Raw genomic sequence first — 24,767 nt, 5'->3', positions numbered from 1 at the left:
ATGCAGTGGAGTTCAAAGGAGATGTTTTTTATTTAGCTAAGTTTGTGAAAGGGGGGACCAGCCAGGGAGCATCAAGTGCAGAACTCCTGGAGGCCAGTGTGTCTAAAGCAAGATGAGGCAGGGGAGTAATAAATAGGACCAGAAAGAAATGAGTGGTAATGGGAGGAGTGCTGTTGGAAACAGAGTCATCTAGTCTTGTATTAGGACTTTGGTTTCTACTCTGAATAAAACGGAAGGACATTGGATGATTAGAATGGATGGGGTCATGATCTGACAGGTGACAGGCTCTTGTGTGCTCAATTGAGAACATCCTAAAGACCAAGAGTGAAAACCCTCAGATTGGCTGGTAGACTACTGTAGAAGTCCATGTGAGAGACCATGCTTACCTCTATTTTTCAAGCAATGAAATTAGCAGTGAAGGTGTAGAATTATTTATATGATTCTTAAAAAAATAAGACAGTAGGATCAAAATGGAGTGCTTTTGCTAAAATGCATGTCACCAAATCAAGACAACTTAATTTCAGTTTCTGCTCTTCCAGAAATGGAATTTTAAACCAATCAGGAATCAGCTGATCACTAGTTAGGGCTTACCTGACAGACCCCTGCCATCCCCTAAAGGAAAGTAACCTTGCAATAAACAACCTTCATTTTTGTTTACTTTCTTTGTAACTTCCTTGTTTCTGCTCCCTTCTGCCTAAAAAAAAGTCTTTCATTTTGTACAGCTCCTTGGAGTTCCTTTCTCTCTGCTAGATTGAATGCTGTCTGGATTCATGAGTTGTTAAATAAAGCTAAGAGGATCTTTAGAATTTACTCAGTTGACTTTTGGATTTTAGCATTATTAAAAAAATGTTTGAACATAGGAGGAAAGATGATGACAGAAAAATTAAAAACAATCAAGGTATGTGAGAGCAGAAGATTGTCTAAATTATGTTGTGGCCATATAATGAATATTATATAAAATATACGTAATATACAGAAAAAAATTATAGTGACATTCAGTCATGATATATGGTGAAAGTGAAGTCGCTCAGTCATGTCTGACTCTTTGCAACCCCATGGACTGTAGCCTATCAGGCTCCTCTGTCCATGGGATTTTCCCAAGCAAGAGTGCTGGAGTGGATTGCCATTTCCTTCTCCAGGGGATCTTCCTGACCCAGGAATAGAACCAGGGTCTTCTAGTGTTAAGTAAATACTGTAGGTTGTAAGATAGACAAAATACATTTTCACAAATATAAAATATGAACATATATTATATATACGGGGCAAAAAAGACAGGAAGAATATATAATATATTCATGGATTATGGGTGTTTTGAAATGTTATTTTTGCTTCTCTGCATTAATTTTTTTATAAATACATGCTAGATATATTAGTTCATTCATTTCTTTGTTTAGTCTTTTTTTCTTTTTGAGAAGTGATTATCTTTAAAATTCTGCTCTTGGCTTTGAAAAACATTCAAAAATGAGTGAGATATAATTCTTGTCATCAGTCTTTGGAACTTTGTGGGTGATGAGAAAATAGTACCAATGCACATACCAATAGATCAAGAAATTTTACCAAATCAACTAGAGAAGCACAAACAAAATACTATGAGGGTTTGTGAGGTGACAAATATTTAGCTATCTGTAGCATTTGAATTGGGCTGTGAATTCTCAGGGGGGTGTTTTGACAGTTTGTGGAATAGTATTTTCAGCTGAGGGAACAGAATTAGCAGAATTATAGAGGCAGGGATGGGAGTACCGTGTTAGAGAAATTAGGTAGTATGGCTAGAGTTTAAAGGGAGCATACATGGAAAAGTATATAAATATAATATAGTATGAAGAAGTATGTAAATACAGTGGAATAGAATCAGACATGAAAAATGGTAGACTTAAAGTAATAGAATATTGTTAGTCATTGAAGAATTGTGTATATGTGCTATATTCATAGATAAACACATTTACATACATTTATATTCATATATTAGTTAATATCTATATGCAGGTTGCTCAGGCTATTAATATTAGACTTGTGTCACAAAATTGACATTTAATGAAAAGAAAAATGTATCCTTATGACTTCTCTTCCTTCCAGAAATATTTGCTGATTTATTTTGGGCTCTACTAATAGAAATAACTGTAAATATTTATTTGTAGGTTGAAAATTTTACTCTAGGCCCTCCTGTACTAAAATTCTTCTGAGAAGCAGCCAGAAGAATCTAGTTCATTATATGTGAAGTTTATTTTCTCATTCGTTTGGAAGAATGAAAAGAATTTTTGCCTTCCAGAACTCAGTGGTGACGTCTATGGAGAGATGCTGGGCATCTCCTTTAAATTTGTCGTGACTTAAGGCCATGGCATAGAGCCAGAGCCAGCATTATGGCTGCCCTTTGTCACATTGCTGCAGTTTGTGAGTTTGCATTAGTCAACAGCACTTTGGAGGGTCTGATTTCTTACTTGTGAACATTTGCTCTTGGCTGTAAACTGGTAAATAAACAAAGGCTTTGCATGAGAGAGCAATGACATTTTGGTAATTCTAGGGGAAAAAAAGTCAATTTGAGCACTTGATGATAAAGAGAGGAAACCAAGATGTTACATTTTGCAGTCATTTGTCCCTCCCATTTGTAACTGACAGATTGGATTTAACACATGGAAACTGAAAGACTACTTGTCTTTAAAAATGGTCTAATTACATTTGGAACTTAAGGGGAAATAGAAGATTCCAGGATATTTTTGTTTTGAATTTGAAATTGGGGACAGCGCATGCACAGTTGTTTGTTTTCACACTTTATGGGAATGAATCACACCATGTCGACCGTGAGATTTAATTATGTATTTAGCAGAGAAGCTGGAGATGCGCCAGTGCAATAGCTAAGCTGCTGGAATAGCCTGTGCACAGCCCCTTCCAGTTTCCAGACACTCCAAACCTTTCCTAATAGCACATTTAACATAGGAGAAGGAATGGTGTTGATGAGATGCATCAAATCTCAGTGGAATTGTGTCTGCTTGGAAACAAAATGCTGATGTCAAAGGACTTTTTTTTTTTTTTTTTTAATAGTGGGGAGCGAAGCTGCTGAACCTCTGGGCATAGGATTTAACTTTAATTGAGGCAGTCTGAGCAAAACATGTCATCTCTGCCTGTTCCCATTGTTCTTTTCATCTATAGGTCAGTGTGTGAACCCTCCTAAACCTTGACACACACACACAGAACTTGTTGCAATATATAGATCTTGGGGACCAGGGATGAACAAAAGCTTGAATTATTGCATTTAAAAATTCACCATTATTTTAATGAGTGTTCTTTAATACTCAGTTCAAAATAGCATTGGCTGAGAAAATTCTTAGGTTGATACGTGTTCAAAGATTTAATTTTTCTCATAATAGCTAACTAAATAGGTTAACTTATTTATTAAATATTCATGAAGGATACTTAAATAAACTAAAAGGGATAGATAAGGGTGTTATTTTGCCACAAAATTTATTTCCTTCTTAGATGTATTTAATCCAGAATTTTCATTCGTTTCAAGGTTCTTGAAGGTAGCTAGGAATGTTAAAGTTTCTTAATATGTCAAAAGCCTAACAAAAGTCATACATTTCATTAGCATGAAAGGACTCTAAGGCTAATGAAATATTTTTCTTATTCAACATTATTGTATCACCCTGACTAGTTGATTAACTGTGGATAACATTTTAGATTTTCATTGTGGAGGAAAGTAGTAATAAAAAACAGATCTTTTATGGTGAAAGAGCTGGGATCTGAAGATACAACCTCAGTATTTATGTTCTTATGATTATTTCTGTCTACATTTTTTTCCTTGTTCTCAAATGGGGATGAGAATTCTATATAAAAGCAACATAAAGACTTTGGGCATAGACTAAAAAGTCAAGAATGCTAATTCCTTCTGATTTATAGTAAATTCTATTTGGAAACAACATTTAATCTCTTGCTCCTTGGTCCCTTTATTTATAGTTGTTGGATTCATTCTCCTATAGTCTAGGTGATTGTTTGTGGGGGTTGTTGGAATTTAGAGTCAGTGAATCTTTGATCCAGATGTATTTTTAATAAGGTGATCAATAAAACTTGTTTTAGATAACTTTCAGTGAGTAGAATGGAACTGCCTGTGATTGGGAACCATGCTTCCCTTGTATTGGTAAATGTTAAGTGGGCATATTCAAAAACTGATTGGCCAGTTTGCTGAAGCAGGACTGTTACTTGATGAATTAAAATATATGTGGTGCCTCTACTGACAATCAACTATGAAACAGTATTTTAAAGAAGAGTCCTTGAAAATATATAAAATTAGTTTAAAAAACAAGAATGAAATAATTCACTCATGAACACAGGCAGCATCACACCTCCATAGTTGACAGGCAGGGCAGCAGCATTCAGCTGTGAACCCCCTTCTGAAGAACACTGACTTGTCCAAGGTCATGCTTCTTTCCAGCACTGAATGGGGTATGGGAAGGCGATGCTTATAACAGCCTAGCCTCTCATCCCAACTTGAGACAGGTTCAAAATCCATTCTGTTTTCAGAACCTCCATGAATTTGGCTAAGGCTTTCATTGAGACTGTATCACAGTTAAGCTTTTCCTTCTTCTCAGCCCTGCGTCTTTTCCTTCACTTCCATAGGAGTTGATCACAGAGCATTCCCGACATCCTTCTGCCCACTAATGCCTTCTGAGTCCATCTCTGTCTCCCAGGAAACCTAACCTGCAACAGCCTCAGAGTGTATAAAAGAAAGCTAATCTGGGCTGCTTTTATGTCCCATGTGTATAGTCTGGAGGCTGTCGCTACCCTGACTCAGAAGGTGTGGTGGCCAGCCTACCTCCTTATACTCAGTCTGGGTTTACTTCTGACTGTATCTAGCCATATATGCTAAATCAATATCTTCAGTCTTGAGAAACCCTAAACGTTCATGTATTCCATTCTAACTACCATGAGGAACATCCCCTTCCCTCCTCACCCACGAAAATGAATTGTGTGTTCAGTTTAAAGCATGTGAAATGATTTCCACTGAATTTCAGCGTGACCAATAGCTAACAGCCTCATTGTGGTCTCTCAGGCTAAGCACCATACGTTGAATATCTGAATTCCCACATAAATGATATTATACACCTTATTCTGTTTCTCAGAAGATCTTTCTTTGGATTCCAGATGTTGAAAGCACCATCATGTTAGGAGCCAGGAAATGTTTTGTCATTTCTGTTATGTGTGAAGAATAATATTTAAAATATTTCTCTGAATGTTATTTTCCATCTTGCTTTGCAATTTTCATCATTTGTAAGCTCACGTTGGTTTTTCTGTGTATGTTTTTGGTGTGCCCGATCAAACCTGTTATTGTGATTTTATTTTGACACTCTTGGTGTCAATTTCCAGGAAACACCTGTCTAAAGAACAACGTAGAGCTCATCCTACGGGAGTGAGCCAGCCATCTCTGCCAGGCATAGTAGAGTTCTAGCATCTGTGTGTTAAGACCAAATGGTGCCTGAATCAGTTTAATTTAATTTGCTTATCATTTCACTTTGGAGAGAATTCACAATACAAAGATACATTCACAAAGAGACCATTTCTGCCAAACCCCAATTTCAAAGTGTTCCTAGAATGTGCAAATATTGATTATTGAATCAGAACTTTCTCTCAGTTTAGCAATTTTCCCATTATACCTTTAGATCACTAATATAGAACTTGCTTAACTATGACTAACTAATGAGTGATGTCTGCATAATGTAAAAATGTTAATCCATATCTTCAAATATCTATTCTTAGTCAGCTCTGATTTGTAAAGACTGGAGAAAATGATAGTTTATCTCATGGAATATGATCTATCTTTGTAAATACTCTTTCTCTATTTTCCTGGCATTTATACATGCATGCTCACAACCTTCTTGTTAAAATACAAAAATCATTGGTAGAAGGGATAGCTTTCAATCTATACACTCAAGTGTCCACACGATGTTCCATGTCTTCATTTTTCAGTGAGTGAACTCAACGCCACATTCTGAGAACCTTTCCTGCTGTGATGATGGGAAGATTGATTTTTTCCTTTTCTTAGTGTCTCACTCTCTTCTCTGAGTTGAAATATGAATCTGGGGCCATTTGCCGAGATAAAGTGTTAGAAAGAAGGCTCCCTGCTTGTCATCATGGGATATCTGTGTTAAGGACTGGATATTTGTATCCTCACAGAATTCATGTGTTGAGACCTAACCCCTTACCCCAATGGTGATAGTGTTTGAAGATGGGACCTTTGAGAGATAATTGGATTATAAGAGATCATGAAAATGGCCCAGATGATAGGAATTGTGTCTTACAAAAAGTGGGAGAAAGATGAGAACTGTTTCTCTCTCTCTCCCTCTCTCCCTCTCTCTCTGTCCTGTAAGGGTCTATCGAGAAGGAGGTATCCACAAGCCAGAAAGAGAATCTCTCACTAGGGCCTGACTCTGTTAGCACCTTAATCTTAGGTTTCTCAGCCTTCAGGATGGTGAGAAATAACTGTTTCAGTGCTTTGTTATAGCAGCTTTAACTGCCCAATACAATCTGTCTACACTGATGATGATGAGATGGTCTTGTGCCTGTCCCCATGGCCTCATCAAGCCTGACACTTTTCCGTTTTTCCTGTGTCATGGTTGTGACTTAGAGATTTGTGCCAGGCTGTCTGTAGTGTCACTTATTTGAAGCATCACAGAGCATCTCTTTCAAATCTTGTTACCTCTCTACAAGCAGCCCATAGATTCTCCTTTTCCAGAGACCTGTGCGCTTACTTGATTTCTATTGGACTCCCTGCCTCTATTCCTAGTACTTTAAAGTTCCTTCATGGTATGTGCATGTAAGGGGAAAAATCCAGACGGACTTGTAGGTAGGTGACTTTTATATCCACCATTCCTTGAGATACAGAGCTCGTCTAATTTCTTCAAGAGCAGATTGCTTTAAAAAGATAATATTAATAATGCAATCAGATGAGAAAGGACCACACAGATTTTAATATCTCAAACTATTTTTCAAACACAAATCTCAGCAGCCATTTATTGACAAGCATTTTCATTTTAGACAGAAAGAGGAGGATGCATTGTGCCTTGTGCAGAATTTGTCACCAGCCAGCAGAGGGAGCTTCTGAAGTTTTAGTACAGGTGTAGCAGTCAGGGGTACCAGTGATCAAAGATGGTTTGTCTCAATAACTACAAGATATGCCAGTGCTTAGTGATGGGGAATCAAGGGTCTTTCTCCTAACACCTAGGCTTAAATCTTTACTAGGGATGAGTTTGGCACATGTCATATTAACCTTTCTATTCTTTAGTTTCCTAATCTGTACAGTGGGCAGATGATTTCTAAAGTACTTAAAAGTTTCTGACACATATTATTGTTACCTAAGTGATTGTTAATGACAATGATTGTAGAAGAAAATACCAGAACTGTTGGAAATGTAGGTCACTCTCTCATCCTCTCCCCCCTGGTAGGAAGAAAATATTAATGGGGAGGAAAAATAGTAAATTGATAGTATATTTATCTAGATGGAATGGAATTAAAACCAGAAAGAACTAAATTTACCTTGAATTGGTAAAATTTAGTTTCCTGACATCAGAGAAAATGGATGTCTATAAATCCATTTTTCACAAGTGGGTCAAAATATGTATTAATTCATATCTTGCTATGATAATTAAATAATTACCTTTAAAAAATAACATGTGGTTTATAATGCATCAGATACAAATGCAGGCTTTATTGGCAAGAACTAATTGATTCTAATTAGTTTGATACCTAATTTGGTTTTATGTTTCTCTCTACATTTTGCCTCCAAATTGAAGACTCTTTACCTTAACAGCTCACACAGCATAATCTGTTAAACATTTCTGGAAAAAGAAATATATCTTTCCCTTTGAAAGCTATTCATTCCAATCATAAAGTGCCACAGGCTTTTTCCTCCCCCACCTCACCCTGCCCCCATTCAGAATTCTATAGGGAAAGAAATGGTAGGGAGATGAAAGTCCTTTAAGACTTCTCCCTTTAAGAAATGAGACTCTCTTTTCCCTAATTTAATTAAAATAAACATGACTTGAGAAAGAACAAGAAATACCTGCAGGTTTAATTCTAGTTTCTCTCCATCTGTTAGACCCATATTTTCTGAAATGACCTAGCAGCTGTGCTGCAAAGACACCCCACACTAATGTTCTCTTTTATACATGCCTAAGACTAAAGCTTTAGTAAATATTTCAGTATTTTATTTATATCAGATATAGTCACCTTTTAAAAATGCCACTGAAAGCTCTGTGTTTTCCTTTGAAGGTGGCATGTTGACAGTTGAAGTGAGTCCTCTAGTTACATTGTTGACCTCAGAAAAGATTTGGGAGAATCTTCTGGTTGAGAACTAAATACCAAATTGTACCAGGAGAATCAGTGTTCAGTAACTCAGAGTTGACCATGGTCTGCTGCTCTGAGCAGAGGCAAGCATATATTTTATATGTGCTCAATAAAAGGGACCACAGGATTATAAAACAAAGCAAAGGTGATTTGATGGTGATACCTGGATACAAAAATTCTTTATTTATTCATTCAGCCACTCAGCTGTTTACTAAGCACCTATAATACTATGCACTGATGGAGGAGGAGGGGCACTTATTTACGTCTTGGATTTAGGCACCTTCATGCTTAAAGTAGCCCTTCATAGAGGATTATTCCTTAAGGAGGGTGAGTGAGAGGAGAGGGTGTGTGGTTCTCCAAACCTCCATGGAAGACTCAACTTTTAAATCCAAGCCTTGAAAGATAGATGGAATTTTATAATACATTTGTAAAATACATGTTTTTTTTTTTTTAGGGGAATGAGTAGCATAGGTGCCTTTAAGAGAGTCAGAAGGTACAGGGTATATGCTAGGAGAGTGAGTGATGCAAATGAAGAGAAAGATGATTAAACAATAATGTTTATTATAGTTGCTACTAATTGATTAAGGAGCTTTCACATTATAGAGGGATTCTTAAAACTTTCCTGAGAATATACTAATAACCAAGAGGAACTTGGCAATGGGGCCAGAGATGGCCAGCTGCACGATTTAAATTTCTTTGAAGTCTGACCTTTTTCTCCTAGTAATTTATACAAAGTTTGTATTTTATTTCATAATGCAAGTACATATGCTTCAATATATATATAAAAAAAGTCTCAACTTGTTTTCAGGAAGATACTACCATCTGTGGCTGCACTTACCTCTTATCATGGAAAATAAGGCTCATACTCCTGGATGTACGAGTCCTGAGTTGTAGAGGCACGGGCACATAGTCGCTCAGATACGAGCAGCAGAAAACAAGAGGAGAAAGGAAGACTAACACCTCATTGTGGCTGGCCTTGAGTGAGCAGTTCTAGGCTAAAATACTTGGAAGCGGTTCTTTAGGTAATGGGGGAATGAAGGAAGTTTTAAATCAGGCCGTTAGGAGACTCCAGCTTACTCTGGACAATCAGGCTTGACTTGGCAGAATATTTTAGATGGATTAGGGGTGAAGAAACAGGAAAAGGAAAGAGGGAGGCCAGTTAGTAAGTGAAGGTCAGGGTCATGGCCAAGATACAGTCACAGAAGAGAAGGAGGTGAGCCTAGACACTGAACAGATGGAACTTGACTGGATGTTGGTGACAATGGTGAGAGGAACATAATGTTTTTTTGATTCTGGGTATAATTGTGAGGTTACCGGAAGTTCCATTAAAAAACATGGGGAATCTAAGGACCAGAGGAGCAAATTTGAAAAGTAAAGACTGGTAAGTTCTTCTTGGAACTACAGAGTTTGAGATAGCCAAGAACTGTTCTAGGAATCTATCCTACAGAAGCATGGACGATTCTGTTAGTCTCCATTATCTCATTAGGGTGCATATATTTAAAATGAAATCAGATGTGTTTAAAAATTATATATCAACATTTTAAATACATTTATTTATATAGTTTTTATCAATTGTTTATTACTAACAAAATGATCATTTAATCTAGTTTTTTTTTTTTAATCTTAGAGATTTAGCACATTGGGGAATAAAATAAGGTTTATCTATTTAAGTAAACTTCAAGTTCCAATTAATAAACACAGCACTTTTTTTTTTTTTTTTGGTACAGAGAAGCATGATAAGAGATCAGTAAAACACTTTAAAGGATAAAATATTTTATTAGAATAAAATTGTATAAAAAAGTATAAGAAAATATGAGTTCAGGGAGAAAAGGAAAAGGTAGAGTTCCAAATGTTGGTTCATTTGGCTTGTTCATGTAGTTTAAAATAGATAATGTGTGTGTGTTAATCGCTCAGTTGTGTCTGACTCTTTGCAATCCCATGGACTGTAACCCACCAGGTTCCTCTGTCCCATGGAATTCTCCAGGCAAGAATACAGGAATGGATTTCCATTTCCTACTCCAGGGGATCTTCCTGACCCAGAGATCGAACCTGAGTCTCCTGCACTGCAGGTAGATTCTTTACCATCTGAGCCAGGGCTTCAGGGAAGCCCAGAACACTGGTACAGTAACTAAATATAATCATGAGTGTGGTAAGTGGTAGAAGATCTATGACTCTTGACATCTTAGGTCTGCTTAGACACAGATCGTTTTGAAAGGTAAAGCAGACTTTTGAAAAAGGTAGGCTGCATCCTCTAACTGGAGGGTCTGAGCCCTAATGAATTATAGAAAGTGTTTGGTAGCCTCTTCCCAACAAATTTCTACATAAACATGTCTCAGAAATCTACATGGCCTCCTAAGTAAATGGGTCAATGGGTCAATGGTGTGTGTGTGTGCTTAGTCCTGTCTGACCCTTGGCAACCCCATAGACTGTAGCCCACTAGGCTCCTCTTTCTATGGAATTTTTCAGACAAGAATAGAGTGGGTTGCCATTTCCTGCTCCAGGGAACATAGATGATAGGATATATCAAACTGTTATGTATGTAGTTTCCATTGGCTATGTTGAAAGTAATGAGATCTTTATTTTGAAGTATCAGTATTTATAATATGGTAGACATTGCTTGCTTTTCGGTTATTTAAACTTATAATGAAAAAAGATTAGTTATCAACTTAGAAAATGTGGGAAGGGTAGACAGTTATTCAAAATTATTTTAGGGAGTACATGAGCAAAAAATTTTCAAGGCCACTACTGTGGCATATTTTGGAAAATGGTAGGTTTGTCACACAGCAATTCTTGAATTGTCTCTCTGGATCCTGTTCTTCTGAATTTGTTTCTTCTTATTGCTCTTTACTTTGCTTTAGATAATGTCTCACTCTGTGGCTGGCAGTTCCCCTGGCAGCCATATTGCCAAACCTGACAGGCCTCTAGGGTGGGGGATGAGGGTGGTTCAGGTGAAATACTGAAAATCCACCAGGACTCATACTGGGCTAAAATCCTGGCTCAGTTTCATCCCAGCTATATGACCTTGGGCAAGTCACCCAGTCTCTCTGAAACTCATCTGTAAATGATTGATGGGATTGCTGTCGGGTCAGGTGTGATCATGTCTGTGGATTACTTTGCCCGTTTGGTATAGAGAAAGAACTCAAGAAACAATACCTTTTCTCAGGGCAACCAGCCTTGTCAGAAGAAGAAGAGTTTATATAATATCAGTTTCTGCTCACTTTTTGTCTTTTAAGCAAACAGATTTCTCATTAAGTAACTAAAACACTTAAATGAAAATAAAATGTTAAAATAGGTACTTGTTGTGATTTCCACTGCTCCCCAACTATTAAATATCTTTTTGATTATTAGGGTATTTCTATACTTTTGAGTCCAAGCCCACTAAGAAAGAAGCCACAAAATACCTTTGCAGGTAGAACATGAGTATGTCACAAATCAGATGCATTTACCCAAGATTTGGGTTGGGAGATGAGTAATGTGACTACATTTTCTCAGGGAGGTTTTTTCAATGGCATGAAGATGTTTAAGCTGGTTTTAGAAAAGGCAGAGGAACCAGAGATCAAATTGCCAACATCTGCTGGATCATCGAAAAAGCAAGAGAGTTCCAGAAAAACATCTGTTTTTGCTTTATTGACTATGCCAAAGCCTTTGACTGTGTGGATCACAATCAACTGTGGAAAATTCTGAAAGAGATGGGAATACCAGACCACCTGATCTGCCTCTTGATAAATCTGTATGCAGGTCAGGAAGCAACAGTTAGAACTGGACATGGAACAATAGATTGGTTCCAAATAGGAAAAAGAGTACATCAAGGCTGTATATTGTCACCCTGCTTATTTAACTTGTATGCAGAGAACATCATGAGAAACACTGGGCTGGATGAAGCACAAGCTGGAATCAAGATTGCCAGGAGAAATATCAATAACCTCAGATATGCAGATGACACCACCCTTTCACCCTAGAAAGTGAAGAGGAACTAAAAAGCCTCTTGATAAAAGTGAAAGAGGAGAGTGAAAAAGTTGGCTTAAAGCTCAGCATTCAGAAAATGAAGATTGTGCCATCTGGTCCCATCACTTCATGGGAAATAGATGGGGAAACAGTGGAAACAGTGGCTGACTTTATTTTTCTGGGCTCCAAAATCACTGCAGATGGTGATTTCAGCCATGAAATTAAAAGACACTTACTCCTTGGAAGAAAAGTTATGACCAACCTAGATAGCATATTAAAAAGCAGAGACATTACTTTGCCAGCAAAGGTCCATCTAGTCAAGGCTATGGTTTTTCCAGTAGTCATGTATGGATGTGAGAGTTGGACTGTGAAGAAAGCTGAGCACCAAAGAACTGATGCTTTTGAACTGTGGTGTTGGAGAAGACTCTTGAGAGTCCCTTGGACTGAAAGGAGATCCAACCAGTCCATCCTAAAGGAGATCAGTCCTGGGTGTTCATTGGAAGGACTGATGTTGAAGGTGAAACTCCAATACCTTGGCCACCTGATGCAAAGAGTTGACTCACTGGAAAAGACCCTGATGCTGGGGAGGATTGGGGGCAGGAGGAGAAGGGGATGACAGAGGATGAGATGGCTGGATGGCATTACCAACTCGATAGACATGGGTTTGGGTGGGCTGTGGGAGCTGGTGATGGACAGGGAAGCCTGGCGTGCTTCGATTCATGGTGTTGCAAAGAGTCGGACATGACTGAGTGACTGAACTGAACTGAAACTGAAGTGTTTGTGGCCAGTTTTAAGTCTCTAGTGTGGAAATGGTACTGGTGACTATGATGATTGGAGTGGAGACTCAATCCTGGTGGCCAGATACATTTCAGCATCTTGTTTGTGATGGCAGCAGAAGCAGAGGATCATGAGACTGTTTTCAGACAATTTATACTTCTGCCTTAGGAGCTTCACCTCTTAGCTGGAACTCCAGTCCTCTCGTCTATCCTGTGAGCCTCAAATATTCTTTCAACAGGCTTCTTTTTCTGGTTACCCAACCTTTACTGCTGAGACAGAAGCAAATATACAAGAGGTGGTTTTACATGGCAGGCTTCTAAGGGAATAAGCACCTATATGTTAACATCAATAATAGCTTAGTCTAATCATGAACTTCCTCAGAGTGTTTTAGAATCTTTTCTTTGTTTTTGGTAACGCTGTATCCTCCACAAATAGGTTCAGCGTGTTGGAGTCCGCAAGGCTTAGGCTCTGTGCTGTACAAGAAGTTACATTCTTCTGATCTTTTAAAGCAGTTCTCAACTTATTTTTTACTACCAATAACTGATCAATATGAAATCATACCCATATAGCAGTGAGGTTGATGGAGTGGGAGTGGGATCAGAGTTGGATCGAGCACAGAAAACTGAAGAAACTGGGGTAAATGACAACATCCAGGAGATGGTTATTTGAGAAAGCCTGGAGCAAAATATGATTTACTGTTGTTTACCTCTCACACTGTCCCTCTGACTCCAGCAACACTAATTTAGAGTGGAGATCTCTTTTGTAAGAGCTAATCAAAATGACAGACCATAAATAGTAGTGAACGATATTTGCATCCCCCCTTTCAAAGGTAAATGTAGAAAAAGAACGATAATGTCTGGGAAATGTGAGCCTCTGAGGGCAACTTTATCCTGTAATCCATCCATCCTTGGAAAACAACAAAAATAACATGAGGTAAAACTTGGAGATAAAAAAGGCTGAATGTTTTGGTTACCAAGTTTGAAATTACATTGTGTAAAACACTCTGTGTGTATTTATTTATTTTACCTTCAAATGTTTTTTATTTCATCTTCATTTTATTTTAAACTTTTTATTTTGTACTGGAGAATAGCTGATTGACTATGTTGTGATAGTTTTAGGTGAACAGTAGAGCGGTTCAGTCATACATACACATGTATCCCTTCTTCCCCAAAGTCCCCTCCCATCCAGGCTGCCACTTAACACTGAGCAGAGTTCCCTGAGCTGTACAGTATAGGTCTTTTTTGGTTATCCATTTTAAATATAACAGTGTGTACATGTCGACCTCCAGCTCCCTAACTATCCCTTCCCCCAACCCTTCCCCTGTGTGTATTTATTTTAATGGGTATAGTATTTAATGTAGGCAATATTTTTGATTCCTCTCCACTCCTTCATTAATCAGAGTATTGCTAATACTACATGCTGCATATACCTTTTCAAAAGACTTCTTCAATTATAGTGATAATGTAATATCATTGTCTTTAAATTTGCTCTGATGTACTAATTAATGAAGAAACACATTGCAGCCTCTTTGTGAAAGATGAGGGCAGAGTAAATGAGGCCTGCTGTTTCAGACGGCTTCAGATTTTATCTCTAATACTCAAAATTTTGAACTTGGATATTACATTAACCTTAGATATGCTAGTAATCAAGTGTGGCCAGACAGCTGTCTCCTGATTACATATCTGAGAAGATAAATGTGGTATTTATGCCAATCAAAGTCGGCTTCAATTCACTTGTTGACTAGCTTCAAGCTTAATAGAGGGTTCTGAAAACAGAGGAAGCTTAAGAGATGTCAGATGGAAATGAAAAAAATATTTACCCCCCAGCCATCTTCAGGCTAGAGATGCACAGTCCCTCAATACATTTGTTAAATGTGAGAAAGGCTGCAAAAACTTGGCAGGTTTACTGATATGTCATAGCTTATATAAGAATTGTCTGGTCTATGAAAAAAAGTCTCTCTCTTTTTTTTAATTGCGAAAACAATGTCACAACATTAGAGGGAGTTTGGCAAATAGAGGAGAAGATATCAATCATAATCTCAACATTCAAACATTAAACCGAGTACAATATCTGTGGGTTCTGTTCCTTTTGTTTTTCATTTAAATGGTAAGTTTTCCATTATTGCAACCATAATGTCCTCATTACAACTTTGTTCTTTCTTATTAAAGTCAGTTTAGGAGGGGTTTTTATGTTTTGCTATGTTGACTCATAATTATCTAGTTTAAACAATTGTATAATTTTCAATGAGGCAGTAACTAGTAACTAGTCTCTTACCTGTGGGCATCTCATTGACTTTTAACATTTTGGATTATTCAGTGTGTCTCAACGAATACCTTGCAATCATTGTGTCTTCCATATTCTGGGAAATTTCTTAAGATAAGTTTGTAGATAACAGTAAGGCATGCCCCTTTAATTGGTGATGTTGGTAAAACCAATTACATGGGATGCTGGAGAATAAAACCTAGTCTTCTTTAGTGGGTTGAAGAGTGAATGGGGGTAAGAACTGGACAGTTTTTCTGCTGATGGTAAAAAATATTTTCAAGAAAAAATTAAAGTTACAGGAACAAAATGGAAAGGCTGAAATAATGAAATCTGGAAAAGACAGGAAGATCTGGGATCCAGAACATCAAAAGCTCCATGGAAAAATTAGCAGTGCAGACAGAATATGCTATCCCCTGTATGTGAGGGAAAGCACAATTGTAGGTGTGTATGCAAGGAAGCCTTCGGTTTGGTGGCAAGAAACCAAGGGAATCCTTAAGTGATTATGGAGTTCATCTGCTGAGAGGAGAAGAGAGTATGTCTAAAATAGCCACTATTAAGAATGAAAGATAATTGACAAGTAACAATGGCTAGTGTTTTCTTCTGTGCACTCACTATGTGCTCCCTGCAGTGCTAAGTGCTTGATATGTGCTGTCACATAATAGTTGTATACTTTTCCATCGATCCTCTGCAGTGCAAGTGTAGGAAGACGTTGATTCAGGTCTGGATGTTTGCCACGTGGGTACAATGGAAAGGCAGTGCTAAAAGGAAATTGATGATGTGGCATGGGAGAGGTGGAGGGGAGTGATCGCGCATCTCTGCTAGATAGGAGAAGTTGTAAAAGAGCATGCACTGTGCGGTGCTAAGGGCAGATTTGCACCAAAGCCCTGGCCGAATGGACCATGAATAAAAGAATAGATTTATGGGACCAAATCTTCAGTCATCTTTTGTATTACCAGAAAAGACCTGACTCTGACATGGCTAGTTTATTACCCCTCTTGTGGACAGTCTACTTTTTATAAATAAACTTCCAAAGATATATGGGTGGGAAGCCAAATGGAAAAATACATTGAGTTTGAGTGTCTCAGCTGGTAATCATAGAAAAGGCGTTATAATTGTCATTAGCCTCGCTTTATTGCATAATGGTTACTGTACAGGCTTCAGGCCAGCCTGCTTGAGGTAGACCTTGTATCTGCCACTTACTAGCAATGGCACCCCACTCTGGTACTCTTGACTGGAGAATCCCATGGACGGAGGAGCCTGGTGGGCTGCAGTCCATGGGGTTGCTAGGAGTTGGACCTGACTGAGCGACTTCACTTTCACGTTTCACTTTCATGCATTGGAGAAGGAAATGGCACTCCACTCCAGTACTCTTGCCTGGAAAATCCCATGGATGGAGGAGCCTGGTGGGCTGCCATCTATGGGGTCGCACAGAGTCGGACACGACTGAAGCGACTTAGCAGCATCAGCAGCTGATAACCTTCAGCCAGTGTTTCTATGGCTTAGTTTACTCACCTGTAAAATGGGGATGACAATGGTATATGCTTCATAAGTTTATTATGAGGCTTACAGAGTTAAAACATATAAGGCATTTAGAGTAGTTAAGTTTGGACTACCTATCATCATATTTACTATTGTAACTATCACTAAGACTCCTAAGTGCTAGCAATATGCTAAGTGCTTTATTACTTTAGCTCATTTAATTATCACAAAAATTTTCTCCATTTTACATATGAAAGAACTGAGACTTACGGAAATTAAACGAATTGCCTAATGTCATCCCAATTTCTAAATGACAGAGCTGGGAAATTCAAGACTGCTTTAACCCAAAGATTAAGACAACTTTCTTGAGCATATGAATAATGTTTGGTTTGGTTTCTGTTTTCTAAAACAGATGTTAAAAAACAAACTTTTTTTGGGAAACTATAGTAGGTAGTAGTTAGTGGCTCAACCATATTCCTTCAAATTTCTCTACCTTTTCCTGCCTCTGGTATGTTTTCCCTTACTATAGTCCAAATCAGTGTCTCTTTGGCAGAGCACTGCCTTTAGACTACTGAGACTGCTAGTATGTGTATACCCTCTTATAAGTCCTAACATAAAATCATAAGGAAGACTTGTTAAAAATAGACTGCTGGCCCTGTGTTCACAGTCTATGATCTTATCCATTCCTAATTCTAGGAATGGATGAGTTTCCAGATCTAAATCACACTTCGAGAACTATTGTCTGAGAGCCTACATTTTAAACCATCATGAGTATTCAGCATTGCTATGAAAACAAACATTGCTGTGCCATTTAAAATAATTTTAAAAAACTCATTTAAAAGTATATTTTGAGCACATAAGTCCACTCTATTCTCTGTTTTTTGTTTTATCTTTTCCTACACTTTTGGTATTTTGTATCCTTTGTATTTTTCTTTCTCTCAATTATTGTTGGTTTGATCAAGATGCTCTATGTTCACATTTTCTCCTTTGAATTTAGAGGGTTTACTATAAGTTTTCATTTCAGTAATAGTCACCACCTTCTCCTTGATCTCTTAATGAGGTGAGAACTTATTCTACAATAAGTTGTGCACAATATACAGATGTCTTTCCATGCAAGATACTGTTTCCCCAGCACCATGCTCTAATGCCCTGCTCCCCCAGCTTCTCTTCCCTCCTATCTTCTCTTCCCCAAGCCCTGTGATATTTTTAGAATGCTTTCACGTTTCTTTTCTCCTAACACACCTTCAAGTCCTAGGGTTTGCTAAAACAGTTTGTTACTGATAAGAATTTAAGAAATGACATTTTGTACTTCCACATGGGAGTGGCAGTAGAAGATATTTGGAACAGTAGGTTCCTTGGCTTTCATTAAATCACAGCATTGAGACTTTTTCTCTTCCTCCTTCCTCTCCACCTGCTCCTCCTCTTCTCTCTCCTCCTTTAATTAAAGCTTCACCTTCCGCTTCATTGTCTCAGAAGAGCTCGGCGTTGGCTGTGGTGTGTTCTCTAAAGGGATGTGTCAGCAGCAGCGGGACTGGTAAAGTTCCCAACCACACAAGCATCCAGGAAGCTAGCAATTGTTCCACCTATCTCTATGCCTGTTTGCAAAGCTAACTAAAATAAAAGAGAGCTCAGAGCCATGTAACAGATGCTTTATTTTAGGAAGGTGAATGATTTCCAGTGACATGTCTTCCCTGTGTTCTGCCCTGACACTTACCTACTCCAATGTTGGTCTTTGATCCCCTGAGCTTCCCTGAGACCTCAGGTTGCTTTTAACAAAACAGGTACCTATCTGGTTGCACCTGAAGGAGCATGTAGCTACCCTGCTGTTTTCTGCACAGAGAGCATCCTCTCCTCTAGTAAAGAGAACATTCAAGGGGAGACTGGATTCAGCTGTTATCCATTTGTTTCCGGGCCCTGTGGTCAGGTTACTGACCCCACTGAGGTGTGCAGTATAGTTGCTGAGAGATACTGCTGTATTTGCTTGTGTAGTTTAAACGTTTCCTAAGTTTCTTTTAAAGTTTCAATTTGAGGGGTTTGCTGACTCTGCCACCTTTTTCTCCTACTAGACATTCTTGAGGTATGTCTCTGACACTAATAGGAGCTTTGTTGAGTGTAAGGTTTATGAATATGAAAAGCAGGAAATTTGCATGATTATAGTGCATTCTTCATTGAAATTCCCTTTTGTTTGAGCACAAAGCCTATATCAGTGTATGAAACACTTAATTAATGAACCCCAATTGTTGAAAAAAATGAAATAAAAACCCTAAGTGGGATTGTAACTTTTTGAAGTGTTTTACAATTTAGCAACCACTTTATTTTTGAAATAGTATCAACATATGACTTTAAGATTCCTGATTGTCATCTCTTTGGAATTTTGGATGCGCTTTTTCTTTAAAAACTGAAGTATAATTGATTTAAAACATTTTGTATTAGTTTCAAGTATACAGTAAAGTGATTCGGTTATATAGATATGTATATGTTTTCAGATTATTTTCCATAATAAGGTATTACAAGATAGTGAATGTAGCTCCCTGTGCTAAATCTGTTGCTTTCATATTTTATGTGTAGTATTGTGTATCTGTTACTCCCATACTCCTAATTTATCCCTCTCCAACTCCTGTTCCCCTTTGGTAACCATAAGCTTGTTTTCTGTGTCTGTGGATCTATTTCTGTTTTGTAAATAAGTTCCTTTGTGTCATTTTTTTAAGATTCCACCCTTAAGTGATAGCATATGATATTTATCTAGGGCAATACTTCTTTGGTTTGAGTATTTAAAATTTGCTCTTTTTGTTAATTAATTTATTTTTGACTGTGCTGAGTCTTGTTGCCATGCAGGCTTTTCTCTAGTTGTGGAGAGTGGGTGTATTGTCTAGCTGTGGTTCATGGACTTTGCACAGGCTTCTCATTGCAGTGGCTTCTTTTGTTCAGTGGTTCTTTTGCCGTGGGCTCTAGGGCACGCAGCTTTCAGTAGTTGCGACTTGCAGGCTTTAGGACCCCAGCTCTATAGTTGCAGTGCACAGGCTTAGTTGCTCTGAGGCATGTGGAATCTTCCCAGACCAGGGATCGAACACGTCTCTCCTGCATGGACAGGCAGATGCTTTATCACTGAGCCACCAGGTAAGCCCTAAACATTGTTTTTAAACATAAACTTTTGATTATGGTTTTCCTTTTTTAAAATATGAAATACTCTAAAGGCACAAGGCCCTCAGTGATGAATTTTAAGCTCACCCTGAGGTAAAGTATAGAAATTTGAGAAAAAACAGATGAAAAAGTCACTTTAAAATCAAGAGAGGTAATTATTTTTCTGAATATTGATGTCCACATGAGAAAATTTAGTTTAATGTGAATGCTTTTCTTGAAAAAGTTAAAACAAACAGCAGGAGAAGGAGAGAGAGAATGATGGAGGGAGAAAGAGAGAAGCAGAGACAGAAGAAGATAGACTCTTCCTACCCCATTTGCCCACTTACCTCTGGGGAAAGGAATTTCACCAATAAAACTCTGGGTACCACTTTTCTGGTCCTATTCTGTTTAAATAATGTACTTTTCTGAAATGTGTTCTGTTAAAATAACGGCTAAGTGTTATGTAAAATAGAAAACTCATTGGACCTGAGGACAGAAGATCTTTAAACTGAAGAGTAGCCTGAAGATCGAGTCCTTGATTGAAAACTTACTAATTGACTTTAGGAAAGTCAAGTAGCCTTTCTGAATCCCACTTTCCTCTTTTTCACGGGGTTGTTGGGAGGATCAAAGATGATGGACATGCAGCATCTTTTGTTGGCTTTGTTTTTTAACTCTTTCCAAAACTATGAAGTACTATGTAAATCCAGGGTATTCGTTCATTTCTCCAAATATTTTTTCAGGGTCAGGCAACTTTATCATGATGCAGGTACTCCTATGGAAACACATTCAGAATACATTTCCAATGAATTAGTTGTCTGACTATAGTGACAACTGAAAGCACTCAAATTTTAATCTTTCACAAAGACAGAAAGCATCTAATATGTTGATGGAGCTAAACCCACAGGTCCTTGAAAAGGAATTACAGCTGCAGGCCCTCCACAGTGCTCTTGACTAACTGCCATATGCATAGGTACCCCTGTAGCTTTCCCTAAATCCTACCTCACATTCCGAGTGACATCCTCTGCTTGAAGTCCATCTACAGCCTACACATATTCTAGCTTTAGAAGCAATAGCCACCTGTTCTGTTTTCCCCATCTGAAGGTCTGTTTCCTTATTATTACATACCTCAACAAAGCAAGAAAACTTAGTCAAGTCTAAATTTGTGATGGGACTCCAAAAATCCCTGAAGCCTACCTCAAAATTATATCAACTAATGGATCAATATGCCAAGAACAGGCCTTGAATTTTGATTTTTATTTATTCACCCAGCATTTGTGAGGGATAGAAAAATTGTTGGTCTTAATCATTGGAACTGTGGAGAAGGTTATTGAATTGAGAAGAGATGGGGAATACTTGGTATTTCTATTGAAGCAGTGAATAGGCAGAATTTGGAGATATTTTAATCTTGTCCTATCTCTGAGGCTTCATGACGTTAGAGAAGAAACATATGACTCAGCCAAAAACAAAATAGAAAAAACAAAGTGGCAAGAAACTCTTAGAGATTGTAGCTCAGTTCAGTTCAGTTCAGTTGCTCAGTTGTGTCCGACTCTTTGCAACCCCATGAATCACAGCACGCCAGGCCTCCCTGTCCATCACCAACTCCCGGAGTTCACTCAGACTCACGTCCGTCGAGTCAGTGATGCCATCCAGCCATCTCATCCTCTGTCATCCCCTTCTCCTCCTGCCCCCAATCCCTCCCAGCATCAGGGTCTTTTCCAATGAGTCAACTCTTTGCATCAGGTGGCCAAAGTACTGGAGTTTCAGCTTTAGCATCATTCCTTCCAAAGAAATCCCAGGGCTGATCTCCTTCAGAATGGACTGGTTGGACTGGTTGGATCTCCTTGCAGTCCAAGGGACTCTTAAGAGTCTTCTCCAGCTTAAAGCATATTGGTTTTCTAGTTCTCAAGACTAGTTATCTCTGAAAAACAAAAAGAAAAAACACTGTAACCTCTCTAAGTACAACCTGACAAATCAACTTTCTAAAGTTTCTTAATATTATGCTTTCCTACAAGCAACCTAGATGTCCATCAGCAGGTGAATGGATAAGAAAGCTATGGTACATATACACAATGGAGTATTACTCAGCCATTAAAAAGAATACATTTGAATCAGTTCTAATGAGGTGGATGAAACTGGAGCCTATTATACAGAGTGAAGTAAGCCAGAAAGAAAAACACCAATACAGTATACTAACGCATATATATGGAATTTAGAAAGATGGTAACAATAACCCTGTGTACGAAACAGCAAAAGAGACACTGATGTATAGAACAGTCTTATGGACTCTGTGGGAGAGGGAGAGGGTGGGAAGATTTGGGAGAATGGCATTGAAACATGTAAAATATCATGTATGAAACGAGTTGCCAGTCCAGGTTCAATGCACAATACTGGATGATTGGGGCTGGTGCACTGGGATGACCCAGAGGGATGGTATGGGGAGGGTGGAGGGAGGAGGGAGGAGGGTTCGGGATGGGGAACACATGTATGCCTGTGGTGGATTTATTTTAATATTTAGCAAAACTAATACAATTTTGTAAAGTTTAAAAATAAAATAAAATTGTAGTTGGAAAAAAAAAAGAAAGTGAAAGAAAAAAAAATATTATGTTTCCTACAGATTATATGCTGAAAACAGAAGATAGGAAACCTCTCATATATTATCATATATTACTTTTAATAGAGTGCTTATCTTTAGTAGGTTCATGATTTTAATTGTCACTAAAATTTTATCTCTTGTTAGATTAACTCTCAACATTATGATTCAGACAGCTATCGAGTTGCTGTCAATATTTGAAACACTCTTACTAAATTCATTTTTAGACATCAAAAGGATAAAGTAAATCATATAGAGTATATACATAAAAAGAATTGTCCAAAATTTAAGCAGTATTGTATTTATGCTTCAGCATTTGTCCTGAAAGAATTCTAAAGAATCATTTTTTTTCCTGTGATACTCCAGAAATATAATTTAGACACTTTTTTTCATGTCTATGTTACAAGTTGATTATAGGCAAATCTCACTTGAAAGGCAAGAATGTGGCTCAGTCATCCACATTCTACCTTGAAACAACTACAGGCTAGCTTTTATACTAAGCATGGAGTCCCCATTTCCTCAGGGTGGTGTTCATTCAGACTCACAAATGCCGCTTAAGTTGTGGGCATCTCATTAGAAATGCAGACTCTTGAGTCATGCCAAATTAGAATCTGAATTTTAGCAAGATTTCCAGGTGATTCACCTCTAGTTTGAGAAGTTCTGCACTGAGAGTTTTCTTGGGTTGAATTTATTTCTACCCACGACCCTGAGAAGAAGCATTTAGTTTCCTTCTTGAAGCATGAAGGGAGAATTCTCAGTTTCTTATATCAGAAACGGAGCTGTCCTTTATGATTGCTGTCTGTCTGTCACATGCAGTGGTCCTATGCCCTGGACATCCTCCCAACGTGGGCATTGAAGCCTTAGTCTATACTCTCGTGAGCCCTTTACTTTGCTAAATAAAAAAATCTGGTTTTGTTTTTCCCTTCGCTTCTGATAGCTTTCTATATATCAACATTTCCTAAGTGTTTTAAAAGGGAGATTTTGTTTTTTAGCATACACATGTGTTTGGAAAGGAGAGAGATCCTTTCCCGCTCTCTTGGACTGCTCTATTAATAGGAAATCTTGATTTTAAGGGACTTCAGCTTAGTGAAATTGTGAATTAGGAAGAGTAAGGAAAAGATATTAGAAGGACCATAGCTATTAATTTTGACAAAATAATGTAGTAATATAGGTTTGATAATGGCTGTTAGTAAAATTAAAGTGCATAGAAGTACTGTAAAATTAACAGAGGGAAGAGGGAGGAAGAGGAAATGAAGAAAAATTTGACTGAGCTGACAAAATTAATGAAAGGTAAAGAAAGGACACTTAATGATAAAATATGTTATATAATAAATGTGTTGAACAATAAATATGATGGAGTGAAAATCACTTGGGTGTTGATTATATCAGGAAATTTGCATATATTTCTATATCAAATAAAGAAAGTGGTGTAAAAAACATAAAATTAAATATTTTGTTATTTTTAAGAACAGAGGAGGGTTGAAAATATTAAAAATGGATAAAAATATTACAGACTAATGTAAAATTAAAAAGGAAGGAAGGAAAAAATTCAGACAAAGAAGATTCAAGATTAAAATCATTAAAGAGGGCTGCTGAAGTAGAGTTTAGCTAGGCCTTTGGTTTGTTTTGACTGAAGGATGATAAACCTGGGAAACTGATTTTTGCTCTACTTATCTCTCCCCAAACACTGAAGGATGTGCTAAAGCTGTTTTGTACCAGTTTCTTGTATCTGATGAGCAGGCAGGAAAGGAGCCAGGTTTTCTAAGCCTGGGTGGCCATGGTAAAGGGAAACTTCTTTCTTAAAAACAGAGGAATACTTACTCCATGAAGGTGATATTCATAGAAACCATATGTCTCTGTAGGGACATAAGGACATTGGGGATTGAGGGAATGCTGTGGTTCCTCCTGCTTCATCTAACTACCTCCATAAATTCTCTTTGTCAAAAAGGTACTTTAAACTTTCTCATTCTGTCTCATGGGGTCCTTTAGTTAATGCATCTCATTTGCATTAAAAAGGGATATAAGAAAATAAACTGATATTAACTAATTACCAACTATTTTTATTCTATCAAGTAATATAAAGGAAATAAACTACATTTCTAAAATAATATTGTTAAAAAATTATCATTTAATTACAAATACAACTCAGTAAGATGTGGTACATGAGAAAAGAAAACATATACATCATATGAGACTTTAATTTACTTTTCTCAGTTCATGAATAATCAAGTAAAGAAAGACAAATCAAAATCTATCTAATTTA

This window comes from Bos javanicus, chromosome 8 (genome assembly GCF_032452875.1).
Source record: "Bos javanicus breed banteng chromosome 8, ARS-OSU_banteng_1.0, whole genome shotgun sequence".
Taxonomy (NCBI): Eukaryota; Metazoa; Chordata; class Mammalia; order Artiodactyla; family Bovidae; genus Bos; species Bos javanicus.
Note: the sequence above shows the minus strand (reverse complement) of the source record.